Consider the following 10641-nt stretch of genomic DNA (forward strand, 5'->3'; position numbering starts at 1 on the left):
ATCGAAAAAAATCTCCCCTTTACGGTACCCCTTGCCGATTTTTATCAAGACATCTTTCACTTGTGTCTGTAAAGGGACATGTACAGATGTTGTGAGGAATGAGTAGGAGATGTATGCTCATATGTGAATGATGCGCTGTGTAGAGAGCGCAGGTTCAACTAGTTGTCTAATATTAATTGACTTCCTATTCTTCCCTTAAATACATCCCTCAAGTCGGAAATGAGCAAGTTAATTATAATCCGATTTCGTAACTTATAAGTTGTTGTAATATCAAACCACAAAGAAAACATTTCGAATTTCGTGTTTCATATAGGGCCTATTTTCATTTTTACAGACTACGGATTCGCATGTCTAGATTTCCGTAGTTACCACATTTATTTTTATTACCCGATGTATTGGGATTATATTAGTTAAATATACCAAAATCAACTTATTAACGGAACACCAAGAAGATTCTGAATACCAAACAGTACACCCTCCTTAGTATAGAGCTAATACGACACTAATTGCGTGACTAAAGCTTGATTAACCTTTGCTATTATTTCTTGCTATCTCGTGTGTTATGCAAAAGTAGTGATCAAACAGTACGACTACTTGTCAGTTTTAACACATGAATAATGATGCATGTGGAAGTTGTTGCTTGAGCGCTATACTTATTTGTTTATTTATTTATTTGACATCTAGGTGTGCCTGACTGTTTTTAGTATTTCTTTTTTAAAATTGTAAGAATCCAATGTTGAAATTGGAAGATTTATCATTTCCGATAATGTTAAAATAAGTTTCCGTTTTCCGACGTGCTACAGTAGGTACGTATCTATTAAAAGCCAGAAATGAGTGTGATAAAAGGTGATGTATGCTAATCACTTTGATCTCACTTACCAGTTGAAGCCCTTTTGTGAGATGTAGTGCTTACTATGTTCGTATATATATATATATATATATATATATATATATATATATATATATATATATATATATATATATATATATATATATATATATATATATATATATATTTAAAAAAAGAGAATCGTTGTAGCATCTCCCATTAATAATTTAACTTGTTGCTAAAGCCTTAAATAAGAAAACGGGAAACAGAAGTGAACTATTTGTACTGGTCTTTGTGAAAACAGAAACCGGTTTGATAATATTCGCTTAAAAGAAGACAAGAAAAATATACAGTACAATCTCTCTGTATATATGCTTCGCTAGTGAATTTGTTCTTTTGGTCTCTCCACGTTCAGTTGTATATCCTTGTAATCCAAGCATACAATTTGCATGAAGTAATTTCTTTTCCTCTTGCACAATGCGCGTGTGGAAATACGAAAGAAGAGGAAAATGAGACTGGACGTTTAATGTGAATCCATAATGCCATGCTCAATATTGCAAAAGATGGCTTTACCCCAGGATTAGTATATTCCCTTTCCCTTTTCTTTCTTGCTGTTCTTACTTTCATTCTAATATTCCGTCAGTTTTGTTTGCTGGTAATACACACTAAGAACAAAAGCACTCTACCGTTTCTTTATATTGCAGTTTCCATAGTAATGTTACAACGAATTATGTATCACAAAGTAAACATGGAATCAAATCATCTTAACGATGAGAGCGGAAATATACGAACCTAGCTCAAACATATGTGTTAACATTTGAACAGGCTTTTAGAAAAAGGAAATTGATGATTCATGAAAACTAACGGTAGTATATATAATACTTCTTCGTAATTGAAATTCCTATCTCGTTTACTTCCTTGGCTTAAGGATCATCGTGGAAGAAACAAAAGTTTGTCGCAATCGAATTCTGGATTTTATGAACCTCTCTCAGATTTCTCTTGCCACCTTCTCACTCTATCCAAAGGTATGCACTTCACATGTATGTTCCGTGGGAGCCTTCTATTTTACACGTTGTAGCTTACAAGTAGTAAGTCCATCACTGTCAGTAATATGTATGACGGTTGAGAGTATATATGTGTTATCGTTAGTAGTATTTGTGTCAGTGTTGGGGAAAATAAAACTAATATGTATAAAATTAAATCATCTTATATACAGGGTGCTAATGAACTATACCGACAAACTGTAAGATGTGATTCCTTACATCAAAAATAAAAGAAAAAGTTTACAACCTGTGGGGAAAAGTGCATAATTTCAGAGCTAGGGCTGTCCAAAATCGGATAAAAGCCACATTTTAAGAGGCCCTACTTTGAATTCCAGAAGCTGTGGATGCTGGTCCTTATTACCGCAAAGGAAGCCAATCCAAGAAAGGAATATTTCATTAATGTTCAACGGATGTACAGAGTATTCTCTGCAGGGTGAAATTCCCAGACATGTCATCAAACGAATTTTGAGATAGCTATGACTTTGTGATTAGTCCAATGTAGACAAGTAATAAGACTTCACAGCAATGAACACGGAATCCTTTGGCGGGATGTCGGAAGTGTTAAAGATCGTCAGCAGCATGGTACCTCGTACTCGGGAAATTGCATACTGCAATCTTTTCTTTCACACTTATTAGTGAAGAAAACGTGAAATATACTGTGGCGAAATATATGCCAGCACACGTTATTCTGAACACGAAAATACATGGAGCTGCCGGTTCCTAGTACTTCCGACTTCCCTCCGAAAAATTGAGTCTCTATTGTTGTTAAGCCTTACCTACTGCCTACTGTGGACCCTCCTTGAAATCAAGCTATTTTTGAAAACTCTCTTGAGAGCATATCTGAAAATTCCTATTGAAAATTGATGAACTATACACTTTTGGATTGTGTATGCGTGACTTCCTTCACACTGAAAAGGACCACCATCCACAGCTTCTGGAATTCAAAGTAGGGTCTGTAGAAATTTGGTTTTTTCGCGAATTTGGACAGCCGTAGCTCTGAAACTGTGCACTTTTCGCCATATGTCCATATGAACTTTTTCTCTTATTTTGATGTGAGGAATCACCTCTTACAATTTGTCGGTACCTCTTACGGTGTATCCATTAACACTCTGTATATATATATATATATATATATATATATATATATATATATAATATATATATATATATATATATATATATATATATACGAGGGTTGGAACTTAAATAGTGGCAACACTGCTGTGGAGACACTATGCAATGAAATGTACTAGTGGCGCTGATAGCGCACGTTGTTGACATGCTACCTACCCTCCGAGCAAATAGACTCGCCTGTCCCACGTCACCGGCAGGCACACAAGCGAGGGAAGCACAGTCACTTGTGAGCGAGTGGTCTAACGTAAAGGTGTCACTATGTTTTCGAAACAGGAACAACGGATTTGGATCAAGATTCAATGTGCCAGAGGTCGTACAACACGACAGTGTTATCAAGGGCTTCAAGAGGGGTGTGGGGAATCGGCATTGCAGTACAGAATAGTGGCACGGTGGGTAAAAGCCTTCAACGAAGGTCGGCAAACTGTGGCAGACATGCATCGGTCAGGTCGTCCTAGCGTCTCTGAAAAAGTGCAAGCTGTTGCCGCGTTAGTGGACAGTGATCGACGCCTGACGATTCGTGAGCTCGCCCGCAAAACCGGATTAAGGTATTGACGGTCTGTCCTGGAGGAACGTAATGCGCTAGGATAACACCATCACAGTCGTACACAAGAATCACCATATCTTTTATCACACTGGGCCTCTGACGCACTTTCGACTTTCGCGGGGACCCATAACGACGTCATTCGTTAGATTGGCGTTTCAGTATTGGCTCGTAAGATCTGGCTCATGTCTCATCCAGTGTTACGATATGGCGTAAGAAAACCTCGCCTTCGCGCTCATAGCGCTCCAAATGCGTCTGAGCAGCGTCGTAACGCATCCATTTCTGCATTTCCGTCAACTCATGCGGAACCCATCGTGATACAATTTTGCGCATGCCCAGTCGTTCCTTCAGGATGCGAAGCACAGTCGTAATCGCTAATCCGGTTTCGTGGGGGAGCTCACGAAGTCAGGCGTCGATCACTGTCCACTAACGCGGCAACAGCTTGCACTTCTTCTTCAGAGACGCTAGGACGACCTGCCCGATGCATGTCTGTCACAGTTTGCCGACCTTCATTGAAGGCTTTTACCCACCGTACCACTGTTCTGTACTGCAATGCTGATTCCCCACACCCCTCTTGAAGCCCTTGATAACACTGTCGTGCTGTACGATCTCTGACACATTGAATCTTGATCCAAATCCGTTGTTCCTGTTTCGAAAACATAGTGACACCTTTACGTTAGACCACTCGCTCACAAGTGACTGTGCTTCCCTCGCTTGTGCGCTTGCCGGTGACGTAGGACGGGCGAGTCTATTTGCTCGGAGGGTAGGTAGGCATGTCAACAACGTACGCTATCAGCGCTACTAGTACATTTCATTGCATAGGGTCTCCACAGCAGTGTTGCCACTATTTAAGTTCCAACCCTCGTATATATATATATATATATATATATATATATATATATATATATATATATATATATATATATATATATATATATCTGCCACTTAATAGTGGGTAATTTTTCATACAGTATATAAATAAATAAATAAACAATCTTTTCCAACAGGATAAAAACTGTGAACTGTGTCAGACAGATAATGAACGACACACTGTATAATGCCATAGAAAACTATTTTCTCGAAAACTATGCATGACAATTCACCCGCAAATATGTCATTTTGTTCATCTTGAAGTGGTGTCATTATGGTGGATGCATTAGAACCTCAAAACTAAGTTACCTCAATTGCTGACGGATCGTTAAAGATTATGTGTTTTGTCGTTGTCAGCGTGGTACACGACACACTTTCTGTGGATGTTTTGGTTGTTTCTCTTTACTTACCTGGTGCACTCGCGCTATTTGTCGAGAGTACAGACCTAGGTCTATCGTTCCATTCGGCGGCAACAACTCGTTATGCATCATGCCCTTCCAACCCCACCATATGCACACAGCATTACCTTGCTGGGCATCATTGTCTGCTTTACCACAAACTGTGTAGCTTCTTCTTTCTCCGAGCACGATCCTTTTCGTATATTGTTGTCGAAGGTTATCCACTTTTAATCACTGGTGAGCAACTGCTTCAGAAATGGCTCGAGTTCTTTACGATTCGGTAAACATTCTCAGATAGGAATTCGATCGAGTAATTGTTTTTGAGTCAGATTATGTGGCACTCAAACATGGAGTTTCTTTTCGTAGCCAGCTCTCTCCAAACTGTTTAACACTGTTTCATTATTGATATTTAGGTTATTAGCGATGTCATTACTACTTACATGCCGGACTTGGTCGACTCTTTCCAGAATATCATCCACCTTTATTGTGATTGGCCGCCCACTTCAAGAATCATCTTTGACATCGAAATTTCCAGAACGAAAGTGACTGAAACATCTTTGGCTGTTGGTTTGAATAACGTTGTTGCTTTGGATCGCCTGTTGCTTTGGATGGACACCACAAATTTTATTATGAGCCTATAGAGCATGTAAAATATAGTGCAGTTTTGCAGCAGGTTTAGCCATCTTTACGGCGCTGTATCTTTGTCTGATTATAAGAATTACAATCCTTTTTTTTTTTCAGATCTACTAGCTTCAACTGCCTGTTGCCAAATGACGTTAGGCATGATCTGTTGCAACTCGTATAACCTGAGATTTGGGACACTAATGCTAAGTCGTGCACAAAAAGCTCAAGACTTTTCAAACACTACTTGATATAGAAATGATGTTCAGTACTAAAATCTTTTCAACAACTTGATTCAACTTGAAGATCTGAAATTGTAACCTACGTCAAAATATAGAAACTCTTTTTCTATTTATATCCGACCTGTTTGGTACAAAATGTTGTAGGTGATATACATATACTCTTCTTCCGTAAAAAAAAAAAAAAAAAAAAAAAAAAAAATGTGCGTGATAACAAACTATTGCTAGTAAAGAATTTATACAATGTAGGATTGAAAATATGTTAGATCACATTGTAATTGTGATTGTAATAAGCGAAGTGATGGTTGTTATTATTCGCTTATTTTGTAGGGTTGTAGAGGCCAGAGTGTAGACCCTTTGAGATTGAGTAATGTAATAATAAAGGTTGTGATCAGGTGATTCGGATTGTTATCTTTCAATAGTAAGCTAAATTATGAGTAGTGTTGCTTCAACTTTATACAGATAGAGTAAAAAATAATCCTACAATTCCATGAGAATCAAAACAGTAATGACACAACGTACAAGTCTACGCTTACGTATATGCTGAATGACCTGCGAAATGTCTGAGGATAATATTTGGATTTTTAAAGAAATCTACAAAAGAGATGTTCAGATTCTTCACCTTAAACATAAAATTGTGTATTTAAGACGCTAGAAGCGACAAAATAGTCCAAACATGGCAAAATAGTCAAGACCAAATATGGATAGTTACACTAATTCTGACTTTGGGAAATCTTGGAGTGTAGTCAACATTGCCTAGGTTTACATGCTGACAGCAAATATCCTGCAAAGATTGCGTCTACTTCCTTTCCTTTACTAGAGGGCACTATGCTCGATTTTGTGTTGGAGACAAAAATATCCTTACTCCCTATTTGGATCATGCAAGCCTAGGTACAGAAACGTAAGTTAAAATGCTCAGGAATAAGAACAGAAAATGAAATTCAAAGGAAGATTGATACATCGCCTTCCTGAGATGTGCCTGTGCATATCATGCTGTAGTGGCTTCGAAACTCAATCTCGTATTCTCTTCGACAATGAAAATTATTTCCTCTATTAAATATATTATGGTGCTGTGGCACTACAAGTTCCTTGCCTCAATTATCATTTTCTGTCACCTACAAGAAAGGAAAAATGCACCATTGGTTGCATGATTTTTTGATCACTCTATTAGATTAGCTGACAGTTTCAAACTGGCGCTGTAATTTAGTCATGGAGATTCCTGCTAACATGAAGGAAAGTAGCTATATGGTATTTGTGTGAGCAATTAAGTACTGAAATGCAGAAAAATAGTGATATGGAATTTATATAAGTAGTAATGAAGTATTCAAATACAGAAAAATAGTGGTATGAAGTGTACGTAAGTAGCAGAGGAAAGTAGAGATATTAAATTTATATAGGGTCGCCCAAAAGTAGGTATACACTACCGTATTGATCAGCTCATTGAATTTTATATAATTTCTTATTTTTATTCATCAGGTAGACTTAGTCTCTTTATTATTTGTTCTTAATGTGTTTATACTTACATTTAAGCTCGGAAGAGTCGAAGCGAATAAACCCATAAACTAGAATGTTATATTTGATCAATGCAGGGGTGTATACCTACTTTCGGGCCACCTTGTATAAGTAGTAATTTACTATGAATTTGATCTTATATGGTGATTCAAAGTGAAAGTTGCAATATTTACCAATATGCATCGGAGGGAGAAGAAATCAAAACTTGATATTATACTGACTTTTTCTGATACTTCTATTTGATTTTACTCTTACCTTGCTTGCTGATGTCCTGTTTATTTTTATTTGTTGTCTTACGTGCTATTCGTAACTCCATTTCTTTTTCTGAGAGTAGTCAAAAGCAATAATTACAATTTATATTTATATATTACTAGGTAATTAGACTTTTAAGGCTTAACTATGCAAAATTTGAACCGTCTAGCTATGTTAGGTTTTAAGAAATTCACCTGTCTAGTAAAACCTTTTTTGGTACTGATCTAAAATGGCGGATTTCATCGTAAAAATACCTAATAAAGATTTTTTTTTCCTACGTGTTATGAAAAGGACGTGAACATTCATTGCCAGTTGAAGGATGTTTTGGAGACACTTTCCTTGAAGATTGTACTGTGCGGAAGTGTGTGAGTGAATTTAGGGAAAGCAGGGGTCAACTGAAGATCTGTCAATGTTCGGAAGATCAATTTGTGTAACCACCGCAGAAAACATTGTCCCTGTTTAGCTCACGGTCATAGAAGACAGAAGGCTAAATGTTAAGAATATCTGTAACCTTTAAAAATTTCTACGGCCATCGTGGAAACTATTTTGACAGACCACTTGCTTCAACGTCGGTTCACGTTATATCTCTTGACAGCTGGAAGAAAGGAAAATCTTCCGGATAAGAAGAGATCTCATATATTTTACTCCTAAGAACTATCTACAATTACCTCTGTCTTTTTTCGAAATTGAATGATTCATTGCGAGGCAGAAGTTTTCAGTCCATAAGTGCCCTCTGAAGTATTATGTTTCAGTGTCTAAAATATATCTCCCGCGAAAAGAAAAAAAAAAACTTATAAGACGCTTTTGATGGTAGGATACAAAGATTGCAATTGTGTTGGAAAGCGACACAAATATATAACTCAAAAATTAAAAATTGCGAACGTTATGGCAAAATAGTACGCGATTATGTATGAACCTCGTACAAAACGAAAACAAGCCATTTGTTCAGTTTACTTCTCTTATCACAAAAATTCCTATAAAGTATGTCATTCTATTTTGTTTTAGTTGTTTGTTTATTAAATACGTAACTAATCTTACCTAAACTAATCTACTACCTTCTAATGTAATTACCTAGGTAGGCGTGTAAAAGTTTTTTTCTTTTTTTTTTATGGAGAATGGTCAAGAACTCAAAAAGCTCCTTACAAATTTTCTACTGTATGACTCTTACATATATACAGGACTCTTACATATATACACCAATAACGTTTTGGAGGTCATTCCTAACACCGAGATAAGACGAAAAGTATAGACCAGCCTGGATGCACAAATACTTAATTTCGGAGTTATAGGCTGCCGAAAACATAGCTCCAATACTATTTGACCTACCGTAGCCGGGTCAAAACTTTATTAAGGAACTAGTATGTGCCCTATCCAAATATCCATGTTTCAGAATCCTGCAGTAGTTTCTTAACAATTTTTGTAGAAGTAGTTGATGAGTACTTCAAATTATATGCCCGTAATCAAACTTCCTCTATAAAAATTGTTGCGTGAGTACTTTCGGATTCTGAAACATTGATATTTGGATAGCACACATATTAGTTCGTAAGTGAAGTCTTGATCCGATTACGGTAAATTCCATAGTTTTGGAACTATGAACCATTAAACTTCATTCTTTCATAGGTTTCGGCAGCCTCTAACTCCGAAAGGAAGCATTTGTTCATCCATGTTTGTCTAAACTTTTCGTCTTGTCTCGGTGTCAGGAATCAGCTCCCAAACGTTGTCGGTGTTGTTTTGAAACATCCTCAGTATGATTGAATGTTCTTTGAACCAAGTTTCGACATCCAGATGGTTGGTTAAAAGTGTAAAGCAAAAATCGTTTATTTGTTTTTTAATTTCTGGATAGTAGGACAATTATTTTTTAGAACGTATATGGGAAATTCAGGGTGAAATATTAGACTATTCATAATCAAGTATGATCGTTGCAATTTTAAAAATTCCCGTAGCTACGGGGAAGCGACCGTCATCGTTGATAAAGCTTAGGTGAATATCTGTTTTAGTCAGTTCTCGTTTCGCTGCTGTTGTCATTTTGTTTATTTTCTTTGGATGCTTTGCTATATTCTAGAGGCATCATCTCACGCAATATCATAAATTGCTGTCGCACATTAAAGAGCAAACAGTGAAACGAAGACAAAGAAATACCAGCAAAGTTTACTACTTTTTCCTCTCGTTGCTTTTAAGTTTTATATTCTTTACCAACGCTTGGTAGATCTTTTTCAATATAATTCTCTTTGGTTCCAGTGCGAGTGCTCAGACAATGTAATATTTTTTTTCATATCTTTATGAATGATACTTATAAAAATTAAAGTTTGAAATGTCAAAATACTACATACAGGCTTTAGAGAATGGGAGACAGGTTGGCTCAGTTGTAGAGCGTTCACAATTCGTGCAAAGGATCTCTAGTTTGTTATCGTGGGCCATGTAACCTTGTGATTAAGAGCATCGTATATGTTGGTTTTCTCGGTGTTTTCCCGTTTTCTCCTACATTCTCATACCACCACCGTTTTCACTTCCATTAACCATTGGTCTTCTTTAGCCTATAGAGCATAAACCTTGCGAAATAAAACTCTTTTCTTTTGACAGACCGATATTACTTCCTCAGTTTGCTGCATGCAAAAATTTACCTTGTACCTACTCGCCATCACTATTTTATCATTACTGGATAATGCAGGAATACACTCAACCGACGGTACACTACAACACCCAAGTGGTTTCAGAGTGCAAAATTAGTACAAAAGGGGTAGTTTGCTATTATAATTAGAGGAATCAATTTTAAAAAAGAATAACAATTTATTATAAGATTAATTAAAGCGAAACAATTAACTTTTAACAAACACCTCGTGAAATTTCCTGATTCCCTCATTTAAGTCGTGTTTCCTCATTCACATTTTCAGATGCCGGCTTATGGTCATATTTATTAATTTCAAATTTCATTTAATTTCAAGTTAATTTCAATTTGGATAGATTATCAACGCAAATTAGGTTTAGAAAATCCAAATAATATAACAAACACATTATTGATAAAGAGCTATGGCACATACCTAATCAAAGTGTTCAATATAGCGTAACTACAACTTAAGTCCAGAAAATATTTAAATAAATAAAAGTAAATCTGTTTTAATATCCACTTACGAATATTAAACACTTATCATGGATACTTTCTGTAGTCCTTTAATACAAATCAAGAATTTTCCAATCATTAGAC

The 10641-nt window shown here is 36.3% G+C and overlaps 1 long non-coding RNA gene across 1 annotated transcript in view; it reads left to right on the top strand.

Moving 5' to 3' along the window:
- The window catches only part of LOC145672783 (uncharacterized), an 81435-nt gene extending 75121 nt beyond the window's left edge, over positions 1-6314 (top strand). Inside the window, exon 3 of the long non-coding RNA XR_014128652.1 lies at positions 5557-6314. This is a non-coding gene — a long non-coding RNA (uncharacterized LOC145672783). The remainder of the gene's footprint in view (positions 1-5556) is intronic.
- The last annotated feature ends 4327 nt before the right edge of the window (positions 6315-10641 follow it).

This window comes from Thermobia domestica, chromosome 16 (genome assembly GCF_964235325.1).
Source record: "Thermobia domestica chromosome 16, izTheDome1.hap1.1, whole genome shotgun sequence".
Lineage (NCBI taxonomy): Eukaryota > Metazoa > Arthropoda > Insecta > Zygentoma > Lepismatidae > Thermobia > Thermobia domestica.